The following is a 15,904-nucleotide window of genomic DNA, read 5'->3' on the forward strand; positions in this document are numbered from 1 at the left end:
TTAAAATGTGAAAAATTAGCCCTGAACAGATGAGTGAGATATTTTACTATCTTGTCAGGTGGATAATGTACTTGAATACTAAGTGAGTGGAAATGTGCCATTTTGCAAAGGGTGGCTTTTGCAAACATTTGCATTGCATTTGTAAAACCATTCTTCATCTAATGTATAGCCTTTTCCTTTGTTTTCAACCAGAATTGTCTTACTTTCTAATAGAGAAGATAAAAAATGCATATAGAAATCCAAGATAGTGCAATATTAAAATAGTACATCAGATACCATAAAGACACATCATTGAAGATTGCTGGCAATAATACTTTAAGAGACTAAATATAACTTGGACTGGCTTCTTTACTATTTCCACAGTAGTGTAATACTTAACTGGAGATCTTTGTTTCCCTTAAATAATTTTCCAAGTTTGAACAAGACAATAGAGGTCAATGCTTTGTAGAGCATAAAATACTAAACAATTTTATCATGATGTGATCATTAGAGCTGTAAATCTGATTGCTGGATCACATAGTTTAAGTTATAGACATTCTCTACAGAAATGATCTATGTATGAACATGTTAGCACTCTCATATTGCATTCTCTTAAAGTTAAAATTTAGCAACACACAGTTGAAATATACAGTGGAGATCTATCAGTTTCTATAGTATAATGAAACATAATTTCCTGGTAATAGCTGACACACATTATCCTGGTGGGAATACATAGGCAATTTCAATGTTATTACACAACTTCTTCCTCCAGATTTGAAAACTTTTAGACTGAGCTTCCAAAACACATTAATTATGTGGAGACTCTCACAAAGGCAGACATCCAGGAAGTCTGATATCTTTGCTGCTGTGCTAAAGTGAGGCGCATTAAGTGGTCTGCAGGCTTCCTTCCTTTCCTTCTCTATTTTCAGACAATTGATTAATGATGGCACAAAAACACAGTGAGCTCCACAGCATCTTAAAATAGCAGGAGAATTCCCCCCCCGCTCCCCGTTTCTTGGGCCTATCACTTTTATTACAGAAAAAAAGCAAATACACATATCTTAAACTCAGCATCACTATTGTCTCAGAAGCCAACAGGCAGACATCTATTCCAACTTGGAAATAACTATCATGATCAATCAGGCATTTAAAATCAAGCCACTTCAAACTGTTTGAAAATTAATACACATATTTCATTTGATTTTCCCTTCATAGTCTATCTCCTTCAGGACCCAGGAGATAGAAATTATTTGTAATAGTCACAGACAGTTTCCTTCACTGTGTTCCTGGAAAATAGACTATGTTAGAAAGTTACAAGGTAATTATATATTGCTCTGGGTTTTGAAACTCTTCCTAATTTTAGAGATGCTAACATGTCAAAAAAACCATGACTTAGAATACATAATATAAATATATGTATATGTGTGTATGTGGGAGGAAGGGAATAGGAGACAAGTTAAAACTTCACAGTAGAAAAATTCAGTGAATGAAAAGTTTACTTCTCCAAATATCTATCAGCACAACTATTTAGTATATATTCTTTTAAAGTTAAATGTTGCAGGTATTTGGTTTTATTTCAACATTAATAACGCTCATGGATTCTGCATCATTCTTATCTTGATTACATTGGACCTGACCTTCTAGACTGAGAGGGTTCAAGAATGAGTAAGATTCATCAACAGACAAAGGGCATGGGTTGCTGACCAGGAGGAACTGTGTATCTTGAAGAAGCAAAAAATATTTTAAACATTCTCTGGACAGAGAAAGAAATGGGTTAATGATTTTGTTTCCTGTGTTGTCAAGCTATAGACTTTGCAGGTGTTATTTTTACTTCCCGACTTTCCATTCATTTTTTAATCTCAACCAGCGTGTCATTTCCTATCCATTGAATGAATATTTTTTTAAAATTACCAGGTTTTAAATCACATAGTATTTGCTTATTCTTTATTTATTTCTTTTCCTTTTAAAGCAGCAGCATATGAGAGAGTGATTATCCTTTTTTTTTCCCTTGAAAATCATCTTTCTCTGGAATGAAATATCTGAGTTCTCCTATTTCCTTTTCACCTTTTCCCACCTTTCTGAAGCAGGAGTCACAAACACAGATCCCAGAGCCAGGCCAGTAACACACAGGTGAAAGCAGGTGGGATCTCAGCAGGTGAAATTCCAAGGAGTAGGTGGGACCTTGCCCAACTGGAAAGTGGCTGCCCCCCACCCCCAAGAGGTTTGACCTCATTTATTCCAACATAGGAATATGGGCCCAGTATTTCTACATTTTCTGCTATTTTTAATATTGAATAACATATTTTAAAGGGAATTTGCCTGCACTGCAAAACACATCTGCAAGTCAAATATAGCTCTAAGGCTACAGGTTTGTAACAGCTGCTCTAAGTAAATCTTGATCTCATTTACTGGTTTCCCTTTCTGTATCCTCCTAATGCATGAAATTTAGCGAGTTTCTGCTCATAGTCTTCTGGGCTTTCCCCTTTTGTGTGTCAGCAGTCATCTCATCCAACCCAACTCAATGTTGATGGGTCTCACATCTACACTACTGCGTTTCCCTTGACTTCTTAGGATCTGATGTGGATTAATTATTAACTGGTTAATAATTTGGGTTAATTATTAACCAGTTAATAATGCGGATTAGCCATTAACTGGTTAAAAATTAGGATTAACTATTAACTGGCTAAAAATGCAGATTAATTATTAACCAGTTAATAATGCAAATTAACTATTAACCAGTTAATAATATGGATTAAACATTAACCAGTTTAAAATGCGGATTAAGTGTTAACCAGTTAATAATACAGATTAACCATTAACCAGTTGATAATGAGGATTTTGTCATCAAAGAAAACACGATAATTTCAAGAGAAACATCAAAAGTGCTTTATTCAAAGTAATGTTCATCGCTAGCTACACATTTCCCCATCTTTCAGGTAATTTGTGGATATCATCCCAATAGAACTTTCCTTGTTTTGAGGCAGACTATTCAGAGACCCAATATTCTACTTCTTCATATGTTTTGAAGTGCTGCTCAGAAAGTGTGTGTGCAGTACTTCCCAGGCAAGATCTTTTAACGTGTCTATAACTGGTTTTGAAGTGTGTGATCGTGCGTTGTCATGAAGCAAAATAACTTTGCTGTGTTTTCTGGCACATTCTGGTCGTTTTAAGATCAAAGCATGGTTAAAATTGATTATTTGTTGTCGGTACTAACAGTTTCACCTTCCTGATCCACCAAATGCAGAGCATTGTCTTCTTTCCAAAGCGATTTGGCCTTGCAGTCGATGCTGATGGTTGACCTGGATCAACCCATGATTTTGTGCATTTGGGATTCTCAAAATAAACCCACTTTTCATCGCCAGTCACAATTTGATGCCAGAAAGACTTTCTTTCGTGCCATTGAAGCAACATTTTACTGATGACTTTTTGGTTTTCCATTTGTCTTTTGTTCAGTTGATGTGACACCCATTTTCCTTCCTTTAAAATATTTCCCATTGCTTGTAAAAGATCGGAAATTGTTTGCTGAGCAATGTTTAATCTTTCTGCAAGTTGTTATTAAGTTTGACATGCATCTTCATCCAATAATGGTTGTAATTGTTGGTCTTCAACTTTTTTTCAGTTGACCTGGATGTTCTTTGTCTTTCACATAGAAAGCATCACTTTTAAAGCATTTAAACCAGCATTCACAAGTATCTTGAGATGGAGCATGTTCACCATAAGCTTCCTGAAATATACAATAACTTTTTCTTCAAAATAAAGTAATGAATTAAAACTTCTCGCAAATGCTCTTTTTTTGGCATGAAATTCAACATTTTAAGCATAAAAATATCTATGATGTTAACACCTGCAGAAAATTTGACATATGAAGTTTTGAAGCTTGTTGTCAATACAACAAAATAGCATACATATTAAATCGCATATATATCAATATATGTGCAACTCCATCTATTGAAAAAAATCCGCATTATTAACCGGTACAGCTAGTTATATAAAACCCCAATATGCAAATAGACTGAAAGGCGGAACAACTGAACAACTGATCGCTATGACGTGTTCCAAACAACAGGGGGCATGCACAGTACATGGCGGGCATTGGTTGTGGTAGGATGATGGAGTAGCTAAGTGGGGGCGTCATACCAAGGCGGGGCACTGGTCGCTGTCATCGCGGTGAGCCCCTGGTCGTTAATGAAAATTCTTTGTTCCCACACATCACAGTCCCACTTGGTGCTTGCACTTGCTGCTGGCGCCCGGTGCCAGCCCTGATTGCTCGGCACCGTCAATGGGTGCGAGCAGCGGCTGCCAGCCCCAATGATCCCTCAAGGCTTCTCCACCTCTCCCTGCTCCTGAGGGGCGATTGAGGCCAGCAGCTGCCTCTCGCACCCGCTGACAGCAACAGCCCTGCTCACACCTGCTGCTGGTGCTGGCCCCAATCACTCCATGTCATCAGTGGGTGCGAGCAGGGGCAGTGCGTGGGAGTAACAGTGGCAGGAGCAGGGCTGCCGGCAGACAGGGGATCAGGGGCCGCGGCGGAAGGGGCCGGGAAGGGGCATGGAGGATGGGCCGAGACCTGCCCCTGTGCCCACCGCAGCCTCGCAGCCCACAGTTCCTTTCAAGGTGCAGAAATTCATGCACTGGGCCCCTAATAATGATATAATGATATCTGGATTCAGTCACATCAAAAAGTAATTTAGAAAAATAAAATGTTCCACATGTCATACTGATCATTATCCTATATAATAAAGAGCTAATATGCAAATAGTCATCATGCCCTCATATGTAAAGACCGATCAGCAGGAGACTGCATGTGCAGCAGGTGTGTGCACATGCACAGTGAGGCTGGGGGATGTGAGGCTGTGAAGGGCCGAGGTGCAGCTGCGAAGGGCCCAGGCTCAGGACGGCAGTGGCAGCAGAAGTGGGGTAATGGGGGTGGCGCCTTCCCCTGATCCACCAGGTCACCTCCTGCAGAGGGAGGCCAGACTGTGGCTTAGGCCGGGGGCTGAGGCAGAGGTAGTTGAGGCAATCAAGCTTGCAGGGGAGCAATTAAGGGGCAATCAGGCTGGCAGGGGAGCAATTAAAGGGCGATCAGGCTGGCAGGGGAGCAAGTTAGGGTCAATCAGGCTGGTAGGGGGGCAAGGTAGAAGCAATCAGGCTGGCAGGGGGGCAAGGTAGGGGTGATCAGACCAGCAGGCAGAGGCAGTTAGGGGTGATCAGGCAGGCAGGCAGAGTGGTTAGGGGTGATCAGGCAGGCAGAGGGGTTAGGGGCAATCAGGCAGGCAGGTAGGCGAGCGTTTAGGAGCCAGCAGTCCTGGATTATGAGGGAAATGTCTGACTACTGGTTTAGGCCCGATCCCACAGGAATTGGGCCTAAACTGGCAGTTGGACATCCCCTGAGGGGTCCCAGATTGGAGAGGGTGCAGGCTGGGCTGAGGGACGGCCCCCCCCAACCCATGCACGAATTTTGTGCACTGGGCCTCTAATATTTAAATATTAATGTCATCAGGCTCCATACAGTTGGACAGGCAGGTACAAATTTCAAAGCACAGTGGACCATGAGCCCAACGAGTAATGTACAAAGGATGTGTGTGTGTGGGTGTGTGTTTGTGTGTTTGAAAGGTGTGTGCATTGGACAGTAGAACTTCTGGATGACTCACTTTGAGGGAATAATAATTTATTTTGCACTCTGCCAGATATTCAATTCAGGGCTCTGGAAGCAAGCAGCAAGAGTAATCATGGATTGCTATAGGCAGCCAGCCAGCTATATTTACCAACATATAAAAAGAATTTTAAACACAGTTAAGTTTGGGAAGTCCTGTAAGTAAAAAACAGAGTAAGAGCACTCTGCATCTGCAGATTATAAACCAAGTTCTTCTGGTTGTTACTTATGTTAGATGATGAACAGGACTTACAATCACCTTCTGGTTTACAGCATTTGTCACTAGGCTCTGACCAGTTGGAAAGGCAGGTACACTGGCTAGTTGAGGTCCCACAGACAACTATCACTACTGATGTGGTATGGCAGGCAGCTTAGGCTGTGGAGGTAGGCTGAACAAGTTGCATGCCCACAAAGAAAAAGCACCCTCCCTCTACCTTGAGATTGAGCATAGGCTGCTCTGGCACTTGACATTTCAACAATACCCTTGTTTGTATCAGTCACTGTTTTTGAAACCTACAAATATGAAGCCATAAAGAGACTGCCCTGAATTCAACTTTTTGACTATTCGGTTTTTCCCCCCCAATGGAATCTTAATTTTCTCTCTTTTCTTTAAATGTTATACCAGTTGGCTACAATATTTAATATTAACAACTATCATCTGTTTTATGAATATGTAGTGTTTGTATCAACTTTACTGATTATCTAGTCCTCAGTTACTAATTATATATAAGTTACCTTGGATAAGTTACTCAATTCTCCCTAGATTCAGTCTCCTCATTTGTAAAATGGGGAAAACCCAACTCCATTAATTGTTCTGAGGATTCAATGAGTGAAATGGTGGAAACCACATTGCATGGTGAACACAGAATAGGCACTCCATCACTTAGATCACATGAGTGTTGGGTGATGTATTATCACTGCACAGCATAGGCCTACATTCACCATTTAGTGTTATGTAGCACAGATTGCATTACATATTATTATATAAATATTACATATTATATATTACCCACTTGAATCCCTTCCTTTTAGTTATAGAAAATAAGAGCCAGAGATATTTATTCAATTTTGTAAGGCAGTTCTGTTATATTTAAATAAAAAACTGCATACATTGAGGTGAGTACAGAAATACATATGTCTAAAATTTTGTGAGAAAGCTAAAGAATAATAAAACATCATCATTGTCTGATGTTCATCTTCTAATCCTCTGAAAAGCTTCTTTTGAAAAGTGCTTTCAGAAATGGGATAGATACCAAAGAAGTTTTGCCACTGATCTCATCTTAAAGGGCCTGACAATTCAACCCAGTTCGGTGTAGGCTACTGAATATTTTTCAGCACCATAAACTGCATTTTTCATGTCTTTTTTTTTTTTTTTACTTGGTGGATTATTTCTATGAAACTTTAATCCCAAACTTCTTTACTAAATTGTTAAGAATGTTCTTTAATTGACTCTAGTATATCTTTAATGAGCGTCCTTTGTATATCAAGAGCTGGAGAATGAAAAAACACATGATAGCTTTAATCATGTACAAACAGACACTTATAATACACCATTACTGGAAAGAAGCGATTTATTTTTTTTGTTAGTTTCCATATACTGAAAAATAAAAATCCTTGAAGAACTTTAACAGGCAATAAAAATGGAAGGAGAAAAAAATGTATTAGTGGGAAGAGTAATGGACAATGGCACCACATTTTAAAAACACAGGGTGCTTGGAGGAATGACTAAAGTATGTGGGATTTGTGTGAATGTAGTCAAAGTGATGTTAGGAACAGAAAGATGATGGGCCCTTAGTACCTAAAACTTTATGGAATTCTGACTTCATCGCGGAAAGCATTAGTAGGTCATTGAGAGTTATAAGGTGATATAACATGATTAACTTCATTTTTAAAGATTTAGCTAAGACATTATAGAAGATGAAAGAATACAGGAAAGAGCACCTCTTGGGCTCCCTTCAATGGCTATGTGCTAAAAAAAATGACGGCTAATTTGAATATGAACTGTTTGAAAACAGGAAGATAAATATCCTGAAGACCAGATCCACACAACTCCTCAACTGAAAGCCCCCATATCACTGCAGCACGACTCCCTTCTGTTTCCACAGGCGATGGGGAGATAAACTCATTGGCAATGACATCCCCATCATCCTCAACCATATCCCTATTAAAAAAACTGAATTTGCACAAATAGTTCGTTGAAAGGCCTGTCGCCACTTCAGTGTTGCCTCCCTGTGGCACTGCTCTGTGGGAACTGACATTTGCTGATACTTCATCAGGCTGGACTGCCTGCTGAGAACCAGATTGGTAAGGGACAAGCATCTCACTGCTGGAAAGGATGGGAGATGTATTATTTAAATACACTTTATTTTACAGCAACTTTAAAAATCAGATCTCGGGTTGCTTCAGAGAGGGTAGAAGCATATTATTGCATCTCACCTCTTCATGCTGGGCGATGCTTAAGGCTTTTAATTGTTCTTCTAATAGGTTTTTTTTTTATTTTTTTTTATTTTACTTTGTTTTATATCTACTCATTTTTTTTTTCTGCCTTAGATAATGGCCTTATTTATTACAACAGTGTGCCATAAGGAAAATGCCAGACCTAGTTTGTGGTAGGTGTGCTACAGGTAGCTGGAACACAGTTTATAGGTTGCTTAAGGGAACAAATGGTTCCCCTAGATTTGAGTCAATACTCCAATTATATGAACTCTAGAGAAAAAAAGTGAGAAGGCTCTCTACAATAAAGCAATCTGACATTTCTTTTTAATCTTGAAGCAGTTGACCTAAACTATTTTTGTTTTAAAAATACAATAGACTAAATAAATAGTGAAATTTTTGTTAGTTGGAACTATTTATTTCTTGGGTAATTTAACTCAACCCATAAGGTCAAATTCAATTATCTGTTTAGAAACAGCTAAGTAAAATGGACACCTAAAAACTAATTATTTCTTAGTATCAAAAGAGAAAGTGAAATTAAGAAATCAGAATGCAACATTTGCCAGCCAATGCCTTATCTGTGAGCTGTTAATAACAACTCCGGAAAACCAATTGTTAAAATGTCAGGAATTTTAGTGAACCAGTGGACATCACATGGGTTACTTGTAATCATCCTGGTTGGGAGTATTACATGGTGGAAATTGGTAAATGCTACCAATGAGGGTTTTTCTATTTCAGAGACCCCGTTGTTTAATATTTACTAGCTTACCTCTACAGAAGGTTTACACCTGTGTTCAATGTGGTTTTGATATTTGACGATGGTTGATCATCATCATGTCCTTGTTATTCATCATTTCATGATGTTTGATCACATGATGTTGACAGCCTGAACTGTATTTGCAATTAGTATCTCCCTTCTAGTGTCTTCTCCCCCATCTCTCTCACTTCCTTTCCTCAGTAGTGGAGGGGCGTATTTTGTAAATGCGCATAAAAATATGGCAGAACTCAGAGGAGTAATAACAAAATGACTAAAGGCTAGAAAATGGAACTTCTGAAGAGAGGGAAATGAGGTGTTCACAGAAAGCATTACAGGCACACCTTATTTTATTGCTCTTCGCTTTATGGTTCTTTGCAGATAATGTCTTATTTTGCAAACTGAAGGTTTGTGGCAATCCTACATCAAGCAAGTCAATGGGCACTATTTTCCAACAGGCTCTGATGATGCTTAGCATTTTTTCAGCAATAAAGTATGCACATTTTTTAGGCATAATGCTATTGCACACTTAATAGACTAATATAGTTTTAACATAACTTCTATATACACTGGGAAACCAAAAAATTGTGTCTTGCTCTATTAAGAAATTTGCTTTATTGTGGTGGTCTGGAACTGAATCTGTGATATCACTAAAGTAGACCTATGTGCTTTAAGTTTTTTTGTTTGTTTGTTTTTAAGTTTTAGTGGTGCTGCCAAGCAATGCTCAATATTCACATCATGTAAACAGAAGAAAACCAACTTAAATGTGAAGAGCAACAAGTTCAGTTAGACTGAAGGAAAACCTCTTCCCTATTTGGGATCAGTTAAGCCCACCAGACACTCTTTTGAGAACAGATAATTATCTTACGTGGATATTTAGTCAATGATTGGTCCGAAGATGATTAATTTCCCCATCCCCAGATTGTTAAAGGGGAAAATGTAAAGTAGTGAATATGGGGAAGACAAAAGTGTACAAAGGAGAAAAATATTCACCCATAGTCCAACCATATAGGGATGGCCAGTGTTAACAATTACTGTCCTTTCTGCTACAATTTTCCATTTTTACGCATGAGTACATGTTTTACAAATTTGGATCATTCTTTATATACATCGCTTAATGTCAATTCTCCTGACATTACACATTCTTCCAAAACATGAATCTCAATGGCCTCAGAATAGTTTACTAATGTGTTATAGAATTATTTTTAATCATTCTCCTGGTGGATATTTAGGTTGCCATTATTTCGTATTTTATTATTATAAATAATGCTGGGATGAAGAAAAATTTATCTAATTTTTCAAACTACTTGGTAAAATGCCATATACAGAGAGTGAAACTGTCCTTGTCTGAGATGGTACTTTCTTATCGAGGGTGTGAGAATAACTATGAAGCTATAGCTGCCGCCTTCCTCAATACTGATTAGGGAGTGCAAAAAAAATACAACCTATCATAATACAGAGTGTTTTCTGACAAAGTGAAATAAAACCCTTTTTAAAAAAGGAATTATTTTCCCCAAGTAATTGTATTTATAAATTTAAAAAAATCAGAATTTATATAAAGCTAATATCTTTAGAAATAGCTTTTTGATCCTTCCTGCCTCTAAAACTTATTACCTTGTATAGTTTATAAGCATTTTTGCAGATCATTATGTTGAATAACTGGGTTTTAAAATTCTGTAAGCATCATAACAGGATATTTAAAGAAATGTATGCTTTTCTTAAAACACAAACCCCGTTTTAAATGCCATGCATTCTTTGGGGAGTATGCACAAAGCATTTTTAATAAGTCCTACCCTTTGGTTCCATTCATTTTACTAAATATATTAGTATAATGATTATATAATTTGTCTTTTCTGTTTATGTGTATAAAATCAGATAATAGCACATAACACAAAAACTGAACTGGACTAGAAGGTGGGGAATATTTTTGCCTATTCTATTCAATACATTATCTCATATTAGGTTACCAACAAAATTAAGACCCTACTACTTGTCATAAAAAATCTCTTAGCACTATCATGGTATATTCTGCTGGGGTTTAAAATCCTAGAATGGAAGAGAATTGTAACATAATTATTACATTAATATTTTAAAGAATGAACAGTTTATCTCTTCACTAGTTTTTAAATAGTCTATTTATGTCACCATGACAATTGGAACAGTATAAACTTTGTCACTATCTGCTTAATAATTATTCCATTAAAGTTGAGTTAGACAGAAAATGTCACTTCACTGTGGAAATAGCAGGTAACTACCTTTTGAATATGTAAATTCTTACCTTTAGGCTTTTTTTTTTTTTTAAAGCAAACAAGTAGGTTAGGGCTAGCCAACTGCTGCAGCAGCACACTTTACACTGTTAGAAATGTTTGTCAACAGAGCCAGAATAACGGTCCCCAAATAAAAACGACCTCGTTATATCCAGAAAAGTCTTCGGGCGTGGACATTGTCCTTAGGGATAACAATGCATTCCCAAAATGGCCAGATGATGAACTAAGTGCTAAATACCATCCTGGTATTACATTTTATGTTTACATTTAGGCTTCTGGTTTTACTTGCTTGCTGGTTTATAGAAAGTCCTAAGCACTGAAAGTTAATTCAAATCACCATTGTCACCTCCTAAAATCAAAGATCATCACAAACAACAGACTTATCCTAACCTTTATTAGACATATTTAAAACAGCAATGTAAAAATAATATTGTAATAACTATAGATGGTGTCAGATGGGTATCAGACTTATAGGGGTGATCACTTTGCAAGTTAAACTTGTACATCTGAAGCTAATGTAATATTGTATGTCAATTGTAACTGAAAAAAAAATTACAAAAGAAAATACCAATATTAGCATCCAGCCCACAGCTTTCCTGAAGCTCTCAGGTTACTGTTACTCTGTCCCACTGTGGATAGAGTAGAGAAGGTAGGACAGGCAAGGGTAACAGCGGTAAGGTAAGAATCACAAGCAGAAAAGGGAGCAGCAAGGTAGTAGTTCTACTGGCTCCTTGAAACAAATTCATTTTATCTAGTGACTTTTTATCGGTCTATAATTTGTTTCCACTCTGACAATAACTATAAATACAGACAGATTCTTTCATATATATACTAGAGGCCCAGTGCATGAATTCATGCATGGGTGGGTTCCAGCTGGCCCCGCCCCTGAATGGGGTGGGTGGGGTGCCAATAGGGGGGCAGTGGCCTGGAAAAGGGTCCATGGGTGGTTGGCTGGCTGGCCCTGCCCCTGATTGGGGTGGGGGGCTGATCTGGGATGGGGCCGGCCAGGGGGAAGGGCCGCAGCAGGTTGGCCGGCCGGCCCCACCCACAGATATGGCTACAGTGGGCGTCATAGCAACCGGTCATTCTGGTCATTCCAGTGTTCCAGTCGCTGGCTTTATATAGATAGATAGATAGATAGATAGATAGATAGATAGATAGATAGATACTAGAGGCCTGGTGCACAAAATTTGTGCACTCGGGGGGCAGGGGGTCCCTCAGCCCAGCCTGTGCCCTCTCACAGTCCTAGAGCCCTCAAGGGATGTCCGACTGATGGGGAGCGGGCTTAAGCCGTCAGTCGGACATCTGTAGAGTTGTCACGGAGGCGGGAGAGGCTCCCACCACCACCACTGTGCTTGCCAGCCATGAGCCCAGCTTCTGGCTGAGCGGTGCTCCTACTGTGGGAGTGCACTAACCACCAGGGGACAGCTTCTGCATTGAGCGTCTGCCCCCTGGTGGTCAGTGCACATCATAGTGACTAATCGTTCCACCATTTGGTAGATTTGCATATTAGCCTTTTATTATATAGGATGGATGGATAGATAGATAGATAGATAGATAGATTGATTGATTGATTGATTTCAGAGAGAAAGGGAAAGGGAGAGAGATTGAAACATAGATGAGAGAGAATCATTTATTGGCTGCCTTCTGCATGCCCCTTACTGGGGAATCGAGCCCGAAACCCAAGCAGGTGCCTTTGACCAGAATTAAACCTGGGACCCTTGAGTCCTGAGGCCAGCGCTCTATCCACTGAGCCAAACCAGCTAGGGCTAACAGATTCTTTAGAGTGCCTCTCATCTCAGCATAACTTCAAATACTGTGATAACTTGGTTGCAAAGATGGCTGCAACCCTATCTTCCAGCTAGCAGATCTTCTGCAATGTGATTTTGCTACTCCTCTGACCAGAGGTAGAATCTGGCCTTCTGATTTGTTTTAACCAATAGAATGTGGCAGAAATGATGATGTGTGGCTTCTGAAGCTAAGCTTCTGACACAGTATGGCGTCCACTTTCACACTTTGGAGGCACTTCTTCTTGGACTCTTGTTTTGAGATTGCCATGCTATGAGGAAGCCCAAGCTAACCTTATAGAAATGCTATATACGGGAAAGGCTAGGTCCCCTGACTGAGAAGGCCACTCAATCCCATTTCCCAGGTAATTTACTAACTGGAAGTAACCACCAGTGACTCCAAGTAAGACCGGCATGAGAAGCATCTCATCAACCCACAGGATCAAAAGAAATAATAAATCATAACTTTAAGCCACAAAATATTTGAATGGTTTGTTATGCAACAATAGATAATTGAAAGATGTACCCTATCAAAACACCTCATAGATCAGTTAGAAAAAAAGCATTTATAAAGCTAACAACTTCATTGATTTGTTGGTTATCTTTTCTAGATTAAAGACTTACGTGTGGTGCAGTCTTTTCCTGTGTAACCAGGAGGACAGTCACAGTTTCCAGTTTTTTTGTTGCATTGACCTCCATTCTCACAGGGTCCACAGGAGACCTGGCACCCTGGTCCCCAGAGTCCATCAGGGCAGGCTTGTCAAGTAAAAAGACAGAAAGAAAGGAGCTAAGACTTGTAATAAATCAATATGGTCCCAGGTAAGTGAGTTCAAAAAGTGTTGCGTGTGTATGCACGCGTGTGTATGTGTGTGAGTGAGTGCATGTGTGTACCCCTGGGCTGCAAACAAAGAAACATTTGAGTAGCCTCCAAGGATTTATAGCACTTCCAAAAATATTCCCTGAAGAAACCAACATGATGCTGTATCTTGTCACTTTGGAAACACAGATACAGAGGTTGTGTTTTTGCTGAAAATGTGGTTTTTCAGACAGTGACAATGGGAGCGATTTTGATATATGTCTTTGGAGGCAGTTGCACAGAACAAAACCTGAAAATGAGATGTAATTTGTAAAGGAAGCTTAGGAGGAGCGATGCTTAGGAAGCTGTCCCCAAATGGTCGCCTGAATCCTTTCTCCTAGTCTTTGCTTCTATTGTAAGCCAGGAGAACCACCCCAGGGGCTTCTAATTTGTGTATTTTATAGGAGCAAACAATGTACAAAGAGGAGAACGTGCTGCTTTGTTGAATGCCTTTGAGCTGGAAAAGAGGGCTGATGCTGCTGGGACCTCTGAGGCCTCGGATAGAGGCTTCCGCCTGCATCCTACCACCAAAACCACTGGGATTAGAAACCTGGTAGAAAGCATTCCTTTAATACGGAGACAATGGTGAAACTTTTCTAAACACATCACAATTGTGGGAAGTTACATCAGACCAAGTTGGCCTGTGAAGTATCTTCTTTCCTGGGCAGCGTTTCACTGAATAGCAGAATTATTAAATTTCCTGGGATGCTTAAACCATTTCTGGCTATTATCTCTTGACCACTTACTCTGTGCCGTGCACTTTGCATACATTAGCTCACATTTGCATAAAAATTACTGTACAACATAAGCAACTTTAGCTTCATTTTAAATAGGTAACTGAGGCTGGGAGAGGTTAAGGGACTTACTCTGGGCCAGACAGCTCAGAAGAAGCAAAGTCAGAATCGAACCCAGATCTGGCTCTTGGCACTACAGCAAACTTAGGCTGCAATACTAGCTACTCAGCACCTGTCACGTCAATTAACTGAGAGACCAGAGTTCAAATTTGAAGTTCATTCAATGTGGAACGATTGTAACATAAGTCTGTCCTTATTATAATGATATAAGGGTTGAATAAGCCTCCTTAGATGGACTCCAGGGCCGGCTGGGCCAGAGTCCTCCACATTCAGAGGTCTGCCTGCAGCTGGGGTCCAAAATGCCCCGGGCTACAGACTAATCAAAACAAAAACATTGGCTGGATTTTATTTCCCCTCTCTCTCATTTTTGCTCTTTCACAGATTCCTGTAGGTACCGGCTCTTCTGCTCTTAAAAGTCATGACTGATGGGCTGAGTAAGACCTGGTGCTGATTGTGGAGAGCACTGTTCATTAGTGCCATTGAAACAATTTGCAGCCTTTAATTAACTATTCATTTGCAATCGAGACACAGGGATGGAGTCAAGATTTTTAAAGACATGTCTGGCTCTAGGAGCACTTGAAAAAGAGAAAGAAAAACAGGCCTGATTTTCATCATGCCCATGGTTTGGAGAGCTCTTTTTGCCTTGATTTCAGCTGCCAATCATGGTGATCCCATTCACCCACTCCGGTCTGATTCATAATTTCATTTTGTGGTTAGACACAAATATCAGAATTGGACAAAGTTATCTGATTGAAAAATAATATGTTTTTGAGAGATTATGGTGACCTCTCTATTTTGCTGATTTGCATATACTTTCAACTCATTTTTCTTCACAGTGGGAATCTCAGAAGCATGTTCCAATAAAGTATATTCAGCAGCTGTTTTAAGAGAATGTTATCAGCATAAATTAACTTTACCCAGGTGTGTGTGTGTATGGTATTGTCTCCTCATGCATTGCCTTCCAGGCCATGGATTCTCTGGTGGGGAAGTGAATAAGGGGCTGACTCTAGCCTTAAAAATCAGTTGAAGCAGAAGGAGGCTGAGAGATTTGGCCTGGGACCCATTCTTACACCATGGAAAACACATTTGTGTAATATCAGGGTTCTGGCCCAAGTACTTTTCCCCATTGCTTAAAAAGTCACAGTCCAGCTCCCTAAATAGCCCTCGCTCCATGAAATCTAGACGGACATTGCTGCTAACACACTCCAGTTCCACAGCCACAGGATGACCTGGGAGACCTAGAGCACTTTCTCCCTTTCAGTCACCTCCAACAGGCCCTGCAACTCTCAGAAGATGATCATGCAAGGAGCACTTGTGATAC

At 39.6% G+C, this 15,904-nt stretch overlaps 1 protein-coding gene across 1 annotated transcript in view; it reads right to left on the reverse strand.

The window, feature by feature from the left end:
- Positions 1 to 15,904, reverse strand: part of LOC139004119 (multiple epidermal growth factor-like domains protein 6) — a 98,182-nt gene that overhangs the window by 75,123 nt on the left and 7,155 nt on the right. Inside the window, exon 4 of the mRNA XM_070406856.1 lies at positions 13,498 to 13,629. The gene's annotated coding sequence lies outside the window, so the exon portion shown is untranslated. The remainder of the gene's footprint in view (positions 1 to 13,497; positions 13,630 to 15,904) is intronic.

Source organism: Myotis yumanensis, unplaced genomic scaffold, assembly GCF_028538775.1.
Source record: "Myotis yumanensis isolate MYYU_CA2020_CCGP unplaced genomic scaffold, mMyoYum1.0.hap1 SCAF_2, whole genome shotgun sequence".
NCBI lineage: Eukaryota > Metazoa > Chordata > Mammalia > Chiroptera > Vespertilionidae > Myotis > Myotis yumanensis.